Consider the following 19,641-nt stretch of genomic DNA (forward strand, 5'->3'; position numbering starts at 1 on the left):
TCGTGGCCTTACAGTCCCATAAAACGAGACTGGTCCATTGTGTTGACACGACCATCTTAGAGGATTTGGGTATTGAGACGGATGTCCGTCATATTTTTGAGACCTTGGGATTCACCGGGCTATACCGTTTACGGAAGCATTCATATGCTTTTCTGACCCTTGAGTTCATGAGCTCGTTTAAATACGAGCCTTTGGAGCAGACTGTGCAGTTCCGCATCATGAACACCGGTTTTGTTTTGACCATGGACCTTTTTGCCTCTCACCTTGGCTTGGCTAAGCCTCCCAAGGGATCCCTTCGTGACATACCGTCTGAGTGTGGAGTTTGTCGCCTTATGCCCTGTATCACCGGGAAATCAGCTTCCACCACTAGCAACAAGTTGATAAATGATGTGCAACATATCACCTTAAGGATCTTTCTCCGTGCCGTGTCGTGTCTCCTTTACGAGAGGTCTGATATGAGCAAGTTGAACTCCCACGAGTTGTTGCTTTTTATGGCGTACCTCAACCCCGAGAGGACTGAGAAAGTGACCTTCAATGCTCCCGCTATGGTATGTGCCAGTCTTGCTTTGATGGCCTCCTTTAGCACTAGGTTTTTGAGTTGTGGTGCTATCGCCACACGTTTAGCTGAGAAGCTAACTTCTTTTGAGGCTTCCTCGGAGTACACCCCTCTAGCTACTAACTACCGTTATATTGTTGTTATATTGTACTGTTATATTGCTATAAAACAATTCTCACATTGAAAACCTCTTAAACTAATTAAAGCATCATTGTTTTACTATCATGGCTCCCCTAATCCTAGCAATTAAGAAATTAGCTACGCATAACGATAAATAAAACAACAACAATTGAATAAACTATGATAAACATGGCAAAGAGATGAATAAGAGGAAATCGCATAAACTTAATAACAATACTAATAAAAACAGAAATTAAAGGACAAGGATTAAATGTTGCAAAGGAATTAACTTGAATAAAAGAGAGTAAAGAGAGATTACAAAAGTTCAGATCCGGAAAATAGAAAGGCAAAGCTACGTCGAACGAGATTCAAGAGTTCAGAAACTAATGACAGATAATTTCATCTCTAAACCTAATTACGTCTTTCCTTTATATAGGAAAGATATTTTATTTCTAAACACATAACTTAAGATAATAAAATAAATAAGTTCACGCGAGAAAAATCCCGCGTTCAGATAACAAAGTGCTCGATCGAGCAACTCCAAACTCCTCGATCGAACACTTCCCAGCACAAACCTCTCGATCGAGTACTTAATCTACTCGATCGAGGAACACCATTATACCACATCTCGATCAAATATGGCAGGGATTCAATCGAGGTCTTCTCAACTCCAAAAAGCTCTCGATCGAGCACATTAGCCAGCCAAACATCTCGATCGAGTCAACTGCCACTGAAATAGGCCAAAGGACGTATGATTTATCTTCCAAGGCGACTTCACGCATCCCAAGACAGTGATATTCCCGCTCCAATTCTTTCATCTCCTAAATGCAAGCTAAAGGGACAGTTTCAAGCTCAGTTTTGCTTCTTTCAGGTCCATTCTTGCAATTAAAGCCAAACGAACCAAAGTAGACTATTCGGGGCATTTCGTAGCCTAAAACTACGGGAATTGTATGAAAATGCATGCAAATAAGACTTAAAAAGACTATATAAAATGCACGCATCAAATCTCCCCAAATCAAACCTTTGCTTATCCCCAAGCAAACTATATGCAGCTAACTAATGGAACTGAATAAAACTCAGAGCTATCTACAAATCGTCTACTTAAACCAATTTAATGCAAGCAAACTAACACTTATAGCAAAACTGTCAAATGCAAACAAGTTGTAAGATGTTTATAATAAAGTTGAACCATCGACCTTGCAAGACCTTTGATAATTGCCTCTCACGGGTCACTCTTCTCTCATGAAGCAAATGGTAAGCAAGTGTATGTAAGAGAGGAAGATTAAGAAATCGCTCACCTAACTACGACCGACATAAACATGCATGCAATATAATATGATAGACAATACTAGCTATCGTACACATACATTCCAACCAAACAAGGTCCCGTCACAGCCGAGGGCTTACAAAAGTATGGAAAAGTGAGGTAATGGGTAAGAAGAGGCAAAACATTTTTGGGAATGTGAGGGTAATAGCCAAGCTAGCTACCTAAACAGAACCAAATGACAACATGCACTTCTAATCCATCTCCAAATATACGCACAAATGCCTTCAATTTGGCATAAAAACTCACTAAACCGTATAACAAACACTCCTCATAAGATATAGAATAAGAATATAGGAGCAAAAACCGACATCGTTCAAACTTTCTCAATTTTTTTTCTTTTTCTTTCGGTTTTTTTTTTCTGTTTTTTTTTCCTTTTTCAACTTTTTTTCTTTTTCATTAATTCTCCTTTTCCATATTACCAACTCCCGATTATCAATACAAACCAAATTCGGCTCAATAAACAATATACCGCTAAAACAATCACTAAACTAGTTCGACAAGGCAGACTATGTTTGGGATGTAGTTAAGGGTCAAAAAGGCAAATTTGGCTAAATGTGGAGTTAATGGGTAAAATTGGAAGAAAAGGGAATATAAGCACCTCCCTGCATGTGACACCAACCACTAACCCGAATGTATGCAGGCGAAAAGCAATTGAATTTCATACTTGTGCAAATTAATGTCACATGTTATGCAAGGACTAACTACTCACAATCCTATATGAAATTCGTCATGAATGACACCAGTTTATACGGCTCTAAAATTTAGAAAATATGAGTGGGTTTCCAAAATTTCAGGTCAAGTCTATTCATTCAGCTAAATTTCAACATTAACTCGTAGATTATGCAATAAGACAATGCTAAAAAAGATAATAGTTTAATGCAAGGCTTAAGCAAATGGACTATAAGTAGTGCAATTTCATCATTGAAATACACCGTTCCGACTCAACCTATATGCAAAAATAAACGTGAATTTTTTTGATTTTTTCGAAATTTCTAATTTTTTTTTGAATTTTTCATATTTTTGAAAATAAAAGACAATGCAAACAGAAAATGCAATAAACATGAATGCAAAACAAATGCAAATGCAGACTCAAAGGATGCATTACCCTCCCTAAACCAAAACGGACAATGCCCTCATTGTCCTCCATCATACACCAGCAGAATAATAGGGGAAAGGGAAAATACAACACAAATGCAAAAATAAATGAAATAAACTAAAGGAGATGAAAAGAAATAAAGAACAAAAATACTTACAATGTCAAACTTCCCCAAACCAGTCATCAAACTGGGGAAGTGAGTAGCCAGCTGCTACTCGTCACAACCCTCCTCGTCATCCACCTGAAATGTGGGGTCCTCCTCCTCCTCTCCTCTCCTCCTCTGACGACCTCTAGTGTCGAGCTCAGCTCGAAACCTCTCATATCTCTCGGTCGTGTCCTTCTCACTCTCAGGCTGAGGATACCCCTCCGCCGGGTACCTGTAAAAGGACGGGTGTGGCCAGCCAGCTGGAACCAGACGACCTCGACGCACGTGGTACTCATAAAGAGGGAATAAGGTAAGAGCCTGATCCCGCTCCATCCGAGCAACTCTCCTGCACATATCCAATAACAAAGCATCACGACGCCCTTGGTCCATGACCTCAGGCGCCTCAAAAGTAAGAGGTGCAATAAAATTAGCCGGTAAAGCCTGCTAAGACACAGAGGGTGTAGGTGTAGGCGTGGGCGTGGACGTGGACGCGAGTGTGAGCCCAACATGTGTGGGTCGAGACCCCTCTCCGACTTCCCTAACAGCAGGGGAAGTCCTCTTCCATTTCCTAGAAACGGAAGGAGTGAAGTCAATGAGGTAAGAGGGTCGAGGTGATGGTAGTCTGCCCGTCACAGTAGTTAAAGGTTAAAGATGGGGTAGAGAGGGTGAAGGTAAAGTCACGGACGGGGAAGTGCCTATCTTCCACGTCCTATGGTCAGCTGTCAGCCAGTTCATAGAAGACATGACTGGAATATCGATGACATTATCCTTATCTAAATAATGAAGACCACGGGGAAAGTCGTGGAAAAGGCGGCGGGCAATTCGACTCACTAACCCACCACATGCTATCGTGCCCAATAATTTTAACCCGACAGTGTTAAAATCCTGAGCTGTCAAATAGGTAATGTTAAAAACAAACGGGGCACCGCTCTTAATGTTCAGGTATCCGGCTAAAATGGACAGCTCAACATTATTAACATTGTTAGGCTCATTACGACCAAAAATGGTTTCTCCTAGCAGGCGGAGAAAGTAACAGGCCGAGGGTAAGTGGATGTGGGCACCACGTCGCTGACCGTAGGGAGTGTGTGCAAGTGTAGTCTATAACTAATGCATGAGCTTCCTGGGAGGCTCAATGAAACCGTCACTAACTAACCCTAGTCGGTCCCCAAACTCAGCTAAAGTCCAAGTAAAGGTAGTGTTAAACAAATGGAAGGTGACACACTTTCTCCCATGGTCAGTCGCATATGCCACAGGGTGAAATGCAAAAGAGCTAAAAAATTCTAAGGTCAGTTCCCGATAGGTAAGCTCTTTCAAAGTGGCCAAACCCGACATTCCCGTCCCGTTGAGCAGGTCAACAACAGGCACTAAAATTCCTAATTTCTCCAAGGATGGTCAAGACAGGAAACGGGTCAAAGTCATATTACATTCCATCAAATGTAAAAAACGAGTGCGGTGGGACGGGGACAAAAATCGTACCTGCGGAAACTCAGGTAGAGCTTTCGTGGAAGTGTCAACGGCGTGCCTAGCGGCGGCACGTAAAGCAGCAGCACGAAACCCCGTGCCCATCCCAGAACGCGAACCAGTAGTAGCTACAGCAGTAGTAATGGCAGCAGTAACAACAGGGGCAACAGTCATGACAACAGCGGGTGTCGACGCAGCAGGGGTCGACACCGTAGTAGTGGTAGCAGCGGCAGTAGCCACCGCAGCAATGGTGGTGGTAACAGCAAGGACAGTGGCAGCAGCAGGGGCCACTATCGGGGGCATGTCGAAGTCAACGCAGAGACCGTCAACATGGCTTTTTCGACACCGGATACTTTACTGCTATCCATAACTACAATAAAAGCAAGTTCTAATTCAACTTCAATCAACAAAATCGATTTTCCCCAAATCAATTTTTCAAATCCTAATTTGTACAAACTAAGGTAAAATTGCAATTAAACAATAAAAAAGGGGAAGAAGAACTTACTTGAATGATTACCCAACAAAATAATCAATAAAAACCAAAGCTAATCAAATTAATCGAATCAAGTCGATTTTTGCAAACCCTAATGTCGAAAATCCCCCAAATTAAGCGGAATTTTGTGAAGTAAATAAAGGGCAAATGGTTTAATTGATGAGTTAAGAATATTTGGGTAATTTAATTGGTAAAATATGGGGAAGAAACCAAGTTTTGAGGTTGAGGAATTGAGGGTGTCAAGACGAAATTGAGGAATAACACAAAATAAGCAAATGGAATAGAATGAGGAAAAGAATACTTCATCGTGTAATAACAGCTGAAACTGCTCGATCGAGTGGTTTGAAACTACTCGATCGAGAGCCTTTTCCCTTCATTTGCTCGATCGAGAACTTTGTCTACTCGATCGAGAACCCCCTGATTATGCTTGCTCGATCGAGAAGTATGAACAGCTCGATCGAGAAGTATGAACAGCTTGATCGAGTACTTTCACTTGGGCATTTGTTCAATCTATCACATAAAGTGTTCGATCGAGGGCTTTCCTCTTGGCACGCTTCCCAATGATCAGTATCTTCCCAAAACCTGCATAATACGCAAAAATACTTCCCGCAAAAATACCAGAATAATAGTACGCAGTCTATATTCGGTCCTAAGCAAATTAAATCTGACTATGCTAATACTATCGTCTATAACTAAAAAGCAATTAAATGTCTAGCAAAATTTCAAATTACAAAATGTTACAAACGTGATGGCGTCCCGTTTCATCCTCTGAAATAATTAAATAGCCCAAAGCTGGGCTTCTGCCTTGACGAGGTCCCTTCGGCATCGGTCACCTCCGTCTTCTTTCTCCAAACAATTGAATCGTCGGAAGGAGAATAGCACATCTCGTATTCCGCATCCTTCCTCTTTTTTTTGTCAGGCTTTTTCTTCCCATGCCCCCTGTGATCTGTAACGTCATCAATGTTAGGTTCCAACTGCAACACACCAAGTCCGACAACAGGATCTCTATTGTCCATTCTGCAAGGTCCTACAAAAGCAAAAACAATAGAATGGTCCTCCAGTTTGCTCCCAGACTGGGGCGCAGGTGTCATAACAGCAGGGTATGACTCAATAACAGTACTCGAAATATCCTTGTCGGGGTCAATAGAGGGAATATCATTGTAGGGCATGACTTGCATTGGCGCCCTACGAACACTGGACTGGGTGAAAGTCAAATCCTCCCCACCCACTTGAAAGGTTAGAGTCTTAGCCCCAACGTCAATTATTGCATGAGCAGTATGCAAAAATGGTCTTCCTAAAATGATGGGAGTGTATAAATCTTCAGGTATGTCTAAGACTATGTAGTCAACGGGAATAAAGAATTTCCCGATCCTGATTGGAACGTCCTCTAAGACTCCTAACGACCGTGATAATGATCGATCGGCCATCTGAACGGTCATGTTGGTGCATTGAAATTTCGTCAAACCAAGCCTCTTTGCGAGAGACAGAGGTAGGACACTCTCACCAGCTCCTAGGTTACACAATGCATTATCAATAAATAAGTTCCAATATGACAGGGAATAGAGAAACTACCCGAGTCAGCCAACTTTGGTGGAGTCTTATTCAGAAGAAGTGCTCAGCACTCCTCAGTCAAAGTCACCATCTCAGTTTCATCTACATTCCTCTTATGTAAAAGTATTTCTTTCATAAATTTCGAGTAAGAGGGTACCTGGATTAGTAACTCGACAAACGGAATGTTTACTTTAAGACTTTTCAAAAGATCGACAAATCTGTCGAATTGCTGTTCTAATTTCGTCCTCCGTAGCCGCCCTGGAAATGGAACCTGGGGTCTATAGGAATTATCTTTAATTGAATAATTATCGTCCAAATTAGATTTAGACGACAATTTATCATCTTTAGCATTAATATTTCTTGATCGAGTAACAACACCACTCGATCGAGAACTTTTCTCAGCAGTTGTGCTCGATCGAGAACTTTGAGTTGCTCGATCGAGAGACCTCTTTTCTGCACTGCTCGATCGAGCACCTTTATCTCCTCGATCTAGTACTTCTTCAACATATTCACTCAATCGACCACCAAAATCCGGTCGATCGAGGACATCTCGTGAATTAATCATATTTTCGTCCAAAGATGCCTTCTCGTGAATAGCAACTTCAACTCTCGAGTCAGAAAATCCAGCACCTTTAGTTGGCATTATGGATCCCTCATAAGAAAAACCACTCCTTAAACTGATCAAGTTTACCGTCTCATGTGGTTTCTTGTTAGGTTGAGACGGTAAATGGCCCAGTTGTCGTGAAGATTGCTTGGTAGCCAATTGAGCTAACTGGGACTCGAGCAATTTAAAAGATGCATCTCTCGTTTGTTCATTTTTCTGCACCTGAAGTTCAAGTGTTTGCACTAGTGATTTCAACTCAGCTATATCATTATTACCACTAAAAGATGCTCCTTGTTGATGCGGCGGTGGTAAAGAAGGAGGCTTTTGAAAGCCTTGTTGTTGGTTTCGATATGGTGGAACATAATTCTGTTGTTGCTGCGGTGGGGGTATAGGATTCGACCCATTTTGGTTAGACCACCTCAAATTGGGATGAACTCCAGCTTGGTTGTTAAAATAAGAGCCTCATTGCCTGAATTGTTGAAAAGCAAAGACTTGCTCCTTCTCAGCTAAACACTCCCCTGCATTATGTCCCTCAGTACCACATCTCTCACATGAGACGGTCTTTTGTCTAGACAACAAATGAACCGTCTATTGATTTCCCATAGCTTGCAATTTTAACTTATCAAATCTTTCATTCATGGCTTCCAGTTAAGCCACAAGTGCACTATTGTCTGTAGAAACTGTTCTAGTGCCACTCCATGGATTCCCATATTCAGCCCAATGGGTAGCCATCTCCTCTATAATATGGCAGCCCTTATAATAATCAATGTTCTTCTGAAATTTTCCATTGGCTGCAGCATATAAAATAGCACGGTGATCATCATACAACCCATTGTAAAACTGGTTGCACAAAAACCACTGGCCAAACCCGTGATGTGGGACAGACATAACCAGCTTCTTAAACCTGCACCATGCTTCATACAAGTTCTCAGTAGGACTTTGTTTAAAACTTGAAATCTGCCCTCGCAATGCATTAGTTCTCTGCGGAGGGTAGTATCTCTTGTAGAAAGCAAGAGCCAGGGTTGCCCAATCAGTAATCCCAGCTGCAATCCTATCCAGGTCAGTTAACCGCTCTCGGGCTCCATTAGTAAGAGAAAAAGGAAACAAGACTTCCTTAATCTGCTCTTGAGTCACTCCCTTAGTAGCAGGAATAATAGAACAATAATCTGTGAAGACCTCCATATGCTTCCTCGGATCCTCACCAGCTACTCCTCTAAACAGGTTTCTCTCCACCAGATTAATATAAGAGGGATGAATATCAAAGGTACTCCCCTCATCGGTTGTAAGCTTGAAACCCTTAGGAATGAAATCAGTTGTCGGCTCAGAATGACTAGCAATGTTAGGCATCTTCGTAGATTTAATGAAGGTTGCAGAAATAGAAGTGTCTTTCTCTATAGACCAAACTTCTGCAAAAGTAAAATTTTCAAGAACTGGTTCAAGAGTACTCAAGCCTTCCTCTTGACGAATCTCTTTCAATAAGTTTTGTCTATGGTGAAAATGTCCTCTCTGGTTCAGGATCAGCTGGTACTAACTCTAACCTATTGGACCTGGGCATAAACAAAACTAAGAGAAAAGAATTAGAACTGCCTCAAGGAATTAAAAATCCCTTGAGACTAAAACAAACTAAATAAAAACAAGTAAATAAAATAGTTGCCTTCCCGGCAACGGCGCTAAAATTTGACACGGCTGTCGCAACCCTATCAAAAATAAACCAACTGGCTCTAACTGATATAGGAGAGGTAAGTTGGGTATCGTACTCCACAGGGAGGCGGTCACTATCTACTTGTTATTCAGTCTGTCTACGGTCACAAAGTAGGGGGTTTTGAGTTGTTTTTAATAAACTAATGAACTGAATTTAAAGGCAATAAAAGAGACAACAATAAAAATAGCAAGGGGGAAATAAAGATGTGATCAAATAGAGAGAAAGATGCCAGGATATCGGTTCACCATGATATTACACAAATCAGTTAAAGGTAGGTCAGTCGGTCTGATGTGAGAAGAGTAGTGGAAAGGTCCTTCTGGTCCGCTATCCGCCCTAGATTCTTCCTAAATAGCTTTCACTCTGATTAGGGTAGTCTATTGTTCATAACAGGTCTGTTCATTCCAATATTCCGATCTAGGTCTGAATTTAACCAGTTTAATTACTTCGGTCACATGCACTCAACCTAATAACTACTGTTATATTGCTATAAAACAATTCTCACATTGAAAACTTCCTAAACTAATTAAAGCATCATTGTTTTACTATCATGGCTCCCCTAATCCTAGCAATTAAGAAATTAGCTACGCATGAAGGTAAATAAAACAACAATAATTGAATAAACTATGATAAACATGGCAAAGAGATGAATAAGAGGAAATCGCATAAACTTAATAACAATACTAATAAAAACAGAAATTAAAGGACAAGGATTGTAACACCCGCCATTTTTCCAATTTAAATTGTAACAGCTTTTTCTTAGTGTTAAATTTTACTACCAAAATAATTTAAGTTACGATTTTATTTCGGACCGTTTGCATTTGTGATTTTATAAAGTGGGTCTTTTACGGGCTAAATTATGGTAGTGTTTTATAATTTACTTGATCCATTGCAATTTTAATTTTTAATTGTAATATTTTCTTTTAACTTAGATATTTTGTAACCATATTTTACTTAGTCTAAGTTGTTAAAACTTTCTCCTATTTCTTCTACTTTGACCGAGATTTGAGGGATGATAAGGAGTTTGGCTTTTTTTTTTTATATAGGATTATATCTTCTTATAACCTATCTATTCTAAACCCTAATCTGTTTTTATTCCACAAAAAAATAGAGAACAACTCTCTCTAATTTCCTCTCAAAAACCGAGACATCTCAGCCCCATGTGGATCGATTTTTCGATCACTGATCAATAATTCTTTCACTATTCTCATCCTTAGATCATTTTATCGTGAGAGCTACCAAGAGGACTCCGATGCAGATGAGTATTTTGTTGATTCGGATCTTGACAATTAAGGTAACTTCGACGTTACTCGGTATTACAAGATTTAAATTCTTGTAGTTGCATGTACTAGAAATTTTTATGAGGATTTATATTGATATATAATTTTTGAAATTATTGAAAACTGGTTCTATGATGTTTATATATTACTTTTGACCATACATAATTTTATTTTGTCAATTGGGAATTTATTTAGTTGATATATTGATTTTTATGCTTTAATCGTTGTTTTGGGTATTAGAATTTTTAATTCGATTTTTATTTTTATTTTTCTAGAGAAAATTTTATTTTTGGAGTTTATATTTGATTTTATGCTACCATGAATTTTTATGGTATTTGTTTCGGATTTTTAGTATTTATTTTGCATTTTATAATGTTTATACGGTTTATGCGATATTAGTAATGCTGAACTATTTTAATTCGATTTAAAATACCAAATATTAATGTTAATTCTCGAAAATTTAATATGTGGTCGAGACACTGTAAATTTAGGTGTGTGTAAAATTTTAGGTCGTGAAACATTATTTTCGATTTTATAGGCATTTTACAAGTTTTTGTGAAAACCGTTATAAAATCTGTCAATTCTGATAGTCTGTTTGTAAAAATAATATAGGCTGTTTTTATTTCGAATCTGCAAAAATGTTGAAAAGAGACTCCTGTTATTTTCCAATCTAGAGTCTGCACAAAATATTTCATTAAATTTCGATGAATAGTTTGTTCAGAATAAATTATTTGTTAACAGGTCGCCAGTAAATCGCGATTCTGACTTTTGCTCAAAGTTTCGTTTGTAAAATATATTTTCCTTTTGATATAGTGACTAATCTTTTTCTCACAAAAACTTTATAATGTCTAGTTATGTTTAAAATTTTTACTTTGCCTTAGTATGACTTCTAAAAATTGATTTATGAGCTGAAATATTTCCGGTGTCGTTTTCTGACAGCTTTTATAAATATATTTTTATACTCCTGATGCTTTCGTTTTCTGAAGTTGACAAAAAAAATGAAAGTTGTAGCTAAGAGCCACTGGAAACCAGGAAAATTAGCCTTGCGTCATTTTGATTTTTCTGTATTTAATTATGAATTCTATAACACTGCTGTCTAGTTTTAAAAATCTGTTTTTTAGAGTTTGTCTGATTAAGGCCCAATAATATATATCTTACTAAGTACATTACATTTTTTAGCTTATTCTAAGCTTTAGTACACTAGCTTCAATTACTTTTTAACCTTGAAATAATTTTACACTTTGGAAAGTAAAGTTTAAGTTTTCTATTTTGAAGAAATAAAAGTGTAGTTCACTTACGAACTTTTGAAGTAATGTATTTCAAATAAGATACAATTTTTTGGGATATTTTTAAGTTTGGAATAATTAAAGTAAGGGCAAAGAATAATGAACTAAGGCATAGGGATCTTATACAGCTATATGATTGGGTATCCTGCGGGCGGTACAGATTGTCATAGAGTCATGTACATATACTTAGACTTGGACTTCGCACTGCGTGGTAAGACGCGTCCTATTATAGCTTGTTGTCTAGTGAGTGGAGTTGGAGTTGGTTACCTTTGCGTGACACTGGGTTCCCGAAACTAGTATAAGATGTTGCGGTGTCAAGGAGTATAGCTAAAGTGAATATCTAGCCTGAACTATATTATTTCCATTCTTTCATTTGACGAATTTTGCTTTTAAGCATGTATCACGTTTATCTCAAGCGTTAGTTTGGTAATTTATTTACGTTACATATATTTTGATATTTCAATCTATTTTTGATATATTATTGCTTCTGTAACATTTATATCATGTGATATGGCTGGGAGAACGTCGAGTTACTCCCCACTGATTGTGGCTGTTATATTTATAACATGACAGGTGTTACCTTTGCTGGGGATTTCTGTGTGAGCTACCGAGTAGTTTGCAGATCCTACTCTGTTTTTTCCGATTTCTTTTATGGTTTTAGTCTTGCACACTTTTGGAGGTTTTCTTTAGGGAAAATGCACGCGGTGCCCTTGAAGTTTCGAATTTTGCCCGAAATACCCAATTTTTTGTTCCGGAAAACTTTAAGCGGCTATAGCTCGTGTCTATGAATTCAGAAAGTGATAATTTTTTTTTTTCAAATCGATCATCTTTCCGAGAACTACGATTTGAAAAAAAAAAATTGTCGTATTTGGATCCCGTGGCTAGGAGTTTTTGTACGTCAAAGTTTTTTTTACCGTACAAACTTTGAGTGACCATATCTCTTGGTCACGAATTCCAAACACGACAATTGTTTTTTTCAAGTCGTAGGTCTCGAAAAGATAATCAATTTGAAAAAAAAAATCGTTACTTTCTGAGCTTGTAAACACGAGTTATAGCCTCTTAAAGATTTCCGGATCAAAAAATTGGGTATTTCGGGCAAAACATCAAAGTTCAAGGGTACCGCGTGCATTTTCCGTTTTCTTTATTTTCGCCCTTTTTATAAAGGTGGCATTTGGTTAGACTTAACCATTTAATTTTATCCTTGAGAATTTTATACATTCTCAATTTATAACAGTTAGAACTTTTATCTTTGTGTATTTAATCTCATTCGACAGTGTTTCCGCCACTGTTTTGCACTAGATTTTATAGGGGATTATAAGGATTAAATGTTGCAAAGGAATTAACTTGAATAAAAGAGAGTAAAGAGAGATTACAAAAGTTCAAATCCGGAAAATAGAAAGGCAAAGCTACGTCGAACGAGATTCAAGAGTTCAGAAATTAATGACAGATAAAATATTGATAATCGATTCTCTAAACCTAATTACGTCTTTCCTTTACATAGGAAATATATTTTATTTCTAAACGCGTAACTTAAGAAAATAAAATAAATAAGTTCACGCGAGAAAAATCCCGCGTTCAGATAACAAAGTGCTCGATCGAGCAACTCCAAACTCCTAGATCGAACACTTCCCAGCACAAACCTCTCAATCGAGTACTTAATCTACTCGATCGAGGAACACCATTATGCCACCTCTCGATCGAATACAGCAGGGATTCGATCGAGGTCTTCTCAACTCCAAAAAGCTCTCGATCGAGCACATTAGCCAGCCAAACATCTCGATCGAGTCAACTGCCACTGAAATAGGCCAAAGGACGTATGATTTATCTTCTAAGGCGACTTCACACATCCCAAGACAATGATATTCTCGATCCAACTATTTCATCTCCTAAATGCAAGCTAAAGGGACATTTCCAAGCTTAGTTTTGCTTATTTCAGGTCCATCCATTCCTGCAATTAAAGCCAAACGAACCAAAGTAGACTATTCGGGGCATTTCGTAGCCTAAAACTATGGTAATTGCATGAAAATACGTGAAAATAAGACTTAAAAAGACTATATAAAATGTACGCATCACTCGCTAGCTCACACGTCTAACCCCACGGATGCATCTTCACAAACCTGTCATTCATGTAAACATGAACGCCAAAGTCAGTGGGGAGTAACTCAAGGTTCTCCCAGCCACAAATTGTCAAAATGAACATAACAAAGAACTCAATTAAGTAAATCATATAAGATACTTACAAAAGGTATGAACATCAAGTTTATATTTAAACATGGCGATTAAATGAGATGGAACAAGTTAGATCAACATTAGCATAATAGAGACTCAACTATTCTTGTGAAATAATTAAATAATAAGAAAGATAAGAATACGGTCATCTATACAAAGGCACGCATTTCAAGTATAACAGACTTGAGATGAGAATTCTAGTCATATGAAGAGATAAATAAGAGATCAATCAATACAAAATACATGAATGGAACCCGTAGCCATTACTTTGAAAACCACCTAGCAAACATTGCACGGGACGTGGCTACTAATGTCACGTTCATACTTATGGCTTGCATCTCACCATAAGAAAGGATGGGAACATCAATCCCGACAATAATATCGCAACTAAAAGGCATATAGCTCACCCCTAGTATCCTATAGGACCAAGACAACAACACAAGGCATAACTCTTGCCTTAAATGACATATGACAATATCTATAACCAAGCAAGACCTTTACTACTCATTATATATAATTCCCCTGGTAGGACGACAATGGTACTCCCAAGACTCAGTCCTAGTCTAAAATTGGCCAGACTCTCAGGACAGTACAATTCCCAATTCGACATGCGGCAGGACAGTCCGCATCCAAGACTAGAACCATAAATCAGAAATCGAGAACCCACAATCGGCAGGACAGTCCGAAAGAGGCGGAAGATATGAGCTAAACCCACAATCGACAGGACAATCCAAAAGAGACGTAAAGATAAGTCAAGCAAAAAGGTATAGCATAAAGGCATTATCGAAAGAATACGACTCACTACAAGTAAGTATTTATAGTAATCTTCCATACTTGTAACATAATAATAAATAATTTATTTCATAATTAAACATGCCGATTATATAAAATACACGCGATAATGAATAATTTACGTTATGTGGAAGTTTACGGAATTACATATGACCAACTCGAGTGACTCATTTATGAGCCCAACAACTATAAAAAATCCAACATTAAAAACATATGAAACCCAACAAATTGCATACAACAAGTCCAACAACTTAGCATGTAAACCAGTCCAATTATAAAACATGACACACATGGCCCAATTTGCAAACACCATTACTATAAAAAAAAAACAAAGGGGGAAGGGGGAACAAGGGGTGTACGCAGGCCCCCAGCCGAGTCCCAACCACGCCGCCTAGGCCAACCCGTACCCAGCCAAGACGTGGCCAGGTCTGCCCAGCCAGCCCTTGGTCAGCCAACGCCACAACCTAGAACAGCCCCTACAAAATCCATGTCCGACCACTCAATCAGCCACCAAAACTGTCGCATAAAACCGAGCCAACAACAGTCCGCTAAACTACATGAAACCGTGCCAAACACGGCTTCATCGAGACAAACGGGATTTCCAGCAACAATGGACAACCAATTTTGAGACGAGCTTAAGACGGATTTTCAAGTATGAAAAAGACGGAAATTTCACATTTATGAAGCGAGCTCAAAACAGTCCTGAAAGACTACATAAAATCGCTTCATAATTCAGTACCAACATCCGTCTTTCACGGCTCCAAAACAGTATTAATACAGTCCAATTTAAGAACACATTGAGACGGAAATTTAACACAATTACTTCGTGAATACAACAAGCGAATCCGAGCATAGAGACATAATTGACGCGATAAAATTGAGCATACAAAAGAGGAAAGGTATAAAGAACCGAACTTTATTAAACAAGGACATGAAACAACATGTAAGACGGAAATTTCGACATTTTTATCGAGTAACCTATCACCGTTACCTTAGCTTCTTCAATCTCCGAGTGAATCGTATAAAAAGTACGAGTCTCCATCCGGGTCTTCAAGCTCTTCAACTAGAAGAAAGACAACGAGTTGCTTGGGTCACCAAAACCGAGTTGTCTTAAGATGGCGTTTTTGAAATCTCAACAAAACTGGAACTTTCTTACTTAGAAAGATGAAGGAGGAAGTAAGGAGGAGAATGGTGCAAGAATTATAGAATTGGTCGAGAATTGGAGACGGGATCTGAGCTTGAAGGTCGGCGGAAATGGTGTACAAAAGCTCTGGTTTTATTTGTTGGTGCGCATGTTATTTCGAAAAGAATGAGAAAGTGTACGTGGGTTGGGATTGGTCCACAACTTTTGTGAGAGTGTGAGAGTGTTGTTTTATTATTAAATTAGTTAGGTGCAAAAAGTGAATAATGTGTTATCGATACGGGATAGGTCGAGAATAGATTAGCCTCACATGTGAAAATGTGACGGTCTTGCTAGACGGAAATACGTCTTAAACCTACTACAATTTAAGACGGAACTTTACTCTTATTATTATTATTATTATTATTATCATCATTATTATTACTGTCCGACTAAAATACGTATTTTTATATAAATTAAGCTTTAAAATATTACTTTTATAAATATCATGTTTAAAATAACATTAATTAAATTAAATAATTTCAAAATATAAAATAAAGCAATTGAATGGTTATATAAATTATAAATGTTAAAAGGAAAATTCGTGGGTGTTACAGGTCACCTGGGAGAGTTATTACAAAGATGACAAGACATGATGGGGTTAATGAGACTAGGAGGGGCAAGACTACATACCTTGAGGGGGTCAGTCATAGCCTGCAACTAAGTGTGGACAGTAGGGGTGGACATGAGGTTGGTTTGTCACCTGCTGATTATGGTTAACATTGGATTCTGGAATGTGAGGAGGTGTAATAGTGAGAATAAACAGCGGGATATTAGGTGGTTCCTGCATAACAATAACATAGGCCTTTGTGGTCTGCTAGAAACTAGAGTTAGGAATTGCTCTATTAATAAAGTTCATGAAGAGTTAGGGAAACAATGGTCTCTGGTAACAAATAATAATATGTGTGAGAATGGAAGAATTTGGATTATCTGGAATGATAATGTATTTAAAGTGGATGTGAGTGAAATAGGTGAGCAGGTTATACATGTCCATGTCAGTTATAGACCTAGTGGATGTACTTGGTAGTTATCTGTAGTATATGGGATTAATAGACTAGCTGATAGAGAACTTTTATGGGCTTCTCTAATGAATAGAATTAGAGGTATTAATAGGCCTTGGGCAGTTATAGGGGACTTTAATAATGTGTTAAGTTACAATGAAAGAATTGGTGCTCCTGTGACTGATGGAGATATTCAGGATTTCAGACTGCATTGATGAGTGTGGAATTGCTGATATACCAGCTAAGGGGTCCTTCTTTACTTGGACAAACAAGCAGGAGGGTACTGACAGAAGATTTAGTAGGATTGATAGGGTTTTGGTTAACTTAGGGTGGCTGATGATCTATCCTGATACTGTAACCACATTTCTGCCAGAGAGATTATTTAACCATAATCCATGTGTGATGGAGATATGGAGAGTCAATACAAGAAGAACTAGTTTCAAATATTTCAATATGTGGGAAAGGATACAAATTTTTAGCGGTTGTGGAAAAGAGATGGCAACAAAGTATTGATGGGGTTATGATGTTCCAAGTGACTACCAAGCAAAAGTTGCTTAAACAAGACCTCAGAATTTTGAATAATGAGGCATTTGCAAATATTGAAACTGTTGCAACAGTTGCCAAACTGAATTTGGAGCAAGCTCAGATTAAAATGCATTTGGATATTGGGAACCTTGGATTACAGAAGGAAGAGAAAGTTGCTACAATGGCATATAAAGAACTTGATGAGGCTAGGGTTAGCTTTCTAGCTCAGAAAGCTAACTTAGTTCTTCCATAATGCAATTAAAGGGAGGAGAATGCATAATAAGGTGTTGGCAATTAAGGATATCCATGGTCATTCTAGAGTGGATACTGCTGGCATTGAAGAAGCTTTCCTGGAATACTACAAAAATCTGCTTGGGACTAAGAGGAGAATCACTCCAGTTCACTACCCTACTGTCAGAAGTGGAAGGGTGGTCACTGAAGCTCTTGCTCAGTCTCTGATGCAGCTTATGACTGACTAGGAAATTAGGGAAGCACTCTTTTCTATTCCTTCCAATAAATCTCTTGGCCTTGATGGCTATACTAACCAATTTTATTGAGACTCATTTGGGATTACTGGCAAGGATGTGATTAAAGCATTACAAGACTTTTTTAGAAATGGCAAGCTACTAAAACAACTGAATGTTACAATCTTAACCCTTATACCTAAGAAGGATATACCTGAAGGAGTTGGAGATTTTAGACCTATAGCATGTTGTAATGTACTGTACAAGTGCATTACATAGGTTATCCTTAATAAGGTTGTTAATGCCTTACCTGAGATTGTGAGTGAGAATCAGAGTGCTTTTATAAAAGAGAGGGAGATTGTGGATAATATTATGATTTTTCAGGACCTGGTGAGGCTTTATAACAAGAAAGCTTGCTCTCCTAGATGTTTGATAAAGGTTGACTTGAAGAAGGCGTATGATCCTATAGAGTGGGATTTTATAGAAGGTGTGTTCAGAGCTTTGAGGTTCCCTGATAAAGTTATTGGTTGGATTATGGTGCGTGTTACTACTCCTTCCTATTCTCTCTTAATTAATGGAAATACGTTTGGTTTTTTCCCTGGCAAAAGAGGCATAAGACAAGGGGATCTTATGTCTTCTCTTTTGTCTACTTTATGCTTGGAGTATCTGTCTAGGATTTTGAGTGTGGTCATACAAAGAAGGGAGTTCAATTTTCACCCCCTTTGCAGACAACTGCAGCTTTGTCACCTGGCATTTGCAGATGACTTGCTCCCTTTCTGTAGAGGAGACAAGGGATCTGTTAGAGTAATTCTCAGGGCTTATACTACTTTCTCGGAGGCGTCAGGTTTGGAGATGAACTGTGAGAAGTCAGAGATTTAATGCAATGGGATACAGCAGACTCAACTAGAGGAATTATTGCATATGTCTGGCTTCAGGAAAGGGTCTTTTCCCTTTAGATATTTAGGAGTGTCCATCTCTTACAAAAGAATTGCTATAGGTGACTGTGCCAAACTAGTGGAGAAAATGGTTGATAAAATTAGGGGATGGGGTGCTAGGAAGTTGAGCTATGCTGGAAGGTTGGTCATGGTACAATCAGTTCTCACTCTGATTCAATCTTACTGGGCTAGAATTTGTTTTATACCTAAGACTGTCATTGATAAGATTGTGAGCATATGCAGAAATAATTTATGGGGAGGGATTGAGACCTACCAACGTATTCCTGCCGTTGATTGAAATAAGGTATGCCTGGATAAGAAACATGGAGGACTGGGGATTATTAATAGTCAACTTTGGAATTTGGCAATGATTGGCACATACAATTGGTGGATTTCAAGCAAAGCTGATCATATGTGGATCAGGTGGGTGAATCATGTGTACATCAGAGGTCGAGATTGGCTTACTTATCAACCAACCACTAACACTAGCTGGTACTGGCGACAGGTTTGTAAAGTGAGAGATATATTCAGGAATGGTTGTATGCAAGGGATCTAGGGTGATAATAATGGATACTCTGCTTTTGTTGGTTATCAACGGCTCATTGGTAATCAGACTAAGGCTTCCTGGTGGTCAATTGTGTGGTGCAGAATGAACCAACCTAGACATAAGATCATTGCTTGGTTGTTTGTATTGCAGAGATTGGCAACAAAAGACAGGTTGATTAAACTTGGAATGCGAATTGATGAGGAATATGAGATATGTAGGTCACAATCAGAAAGACAAAGGCATCTATTCTTTGAATGCCAGTTCAGTAAACAGTGTCTGCAACTGGTGGCAGGGTGGTTAGGTGTTGGAGTACCGGATGGTGACATTTTGGACTGGTGTAGGAAACTGAA

This window comes from Silene latifolia, chromosome 11, assembly GCF_048544455.1.
Source record: "Silene latifolia isolate original U9 population chromosome 11, ASM4854445v1, whole genome shotgun sequence".
Lineage (NCBI taxonomy): Eukaryota > Viridiplantae > Streptophyta > Magnoliopsida > Caryophyllales > Caryophyllaceae > Silene > Silene latifolia.